Here is an 897-nt window from a genome sequence, read left to right as displayed (position 1 = left end):
GCCCAGGCTGGAGTGCAATGGCACGATCTCTCCTCACTGCAAACTCCACCTCCCGGGTTCAAGCGATTCTCTTGCCTCAGCCTCCCGAGGAGCTGGGATTACAGGCGCCCAGCACTGTGCCCGGCTAATTTTTGTATTTTTAGTAGAGACGGGGTTTCACCATGTTGGCCAGGATGGTCTTGATCTCCTGACCTTGTGATCCACCTGCCTTGGCCTCCCAAAGTTCTGGGATTACAGGCGTGAGGCCCCATGCCAGGACAATGTTTACTTTTTAAATGGGAGAAATCAGTATGTAAAGTAGGAGCTGAATCGTTTTAATAAATGGACAAAAAAAAAAACCTGAAAAAGGATGAGAAAGACAGACGGAAGACATACTGAGTAATGAGAAAATTCACAAGATTTTGGATTTGCTATCACCGATATACCGTCCTTGAATAAAAAGGAAACCCTGTTTAACCTCTAGTGGGTCCAGAGACGCTGCTGCTCTCCTCTCCTCCTGGGCCCAGACAGCACTGACAAGTCCCCGCTGTCGGCTTTCCCGCCCGATTGTCTACTTCCCTTGTGCAGCCTGGTCACCAGGCCATGAGAACCCTAAGGGCAGGAGCCCTCTGCCATCCTCCTCCTCCCCACACCGCACCATGTCCGTAATGAAGGGACTGAAAGGGTCTTTTCCCACTGACTGACCGTTACTCCTGTCTCTACTAAACCCCCTCTCTACTAAAAATACAAAAATTAGCTGGGCGTGGTGACGCGCGCCTGTAATCCCGGCTACTCTGGAGGCTGAGACAGGAGAATCTCTTGAATCCGGGAGGCGGAGCTTGCAGTGAGGCGAGATCGCATCACTGCACTCCAGCCTGGGGGACACAGCGAGACTCTGTCTCCAAAGAAAAAAAAAAA

The sequence above is a fragment of the Mandrillus leucophaeus genome, unplaced genomic scaffold (assembly GCF_000951045.1).
Source record: "Mandrillus leucophaeus isolate KB7577 unplaced genomic scaffold, Mleu.le_1.0 Scaffold1183, whole genome shotgun sequence".
NCBI lineage: Eukaryota > Metazoa > Chordata > Mammalia > Primates > Cercopithecidae > Mandrillus > Mandrillus leucophaeus.
The sequence above is the reverse complement of the archived record's forward strand: the minus strand, read 5'-3'. Positions refer to the sequence as shown.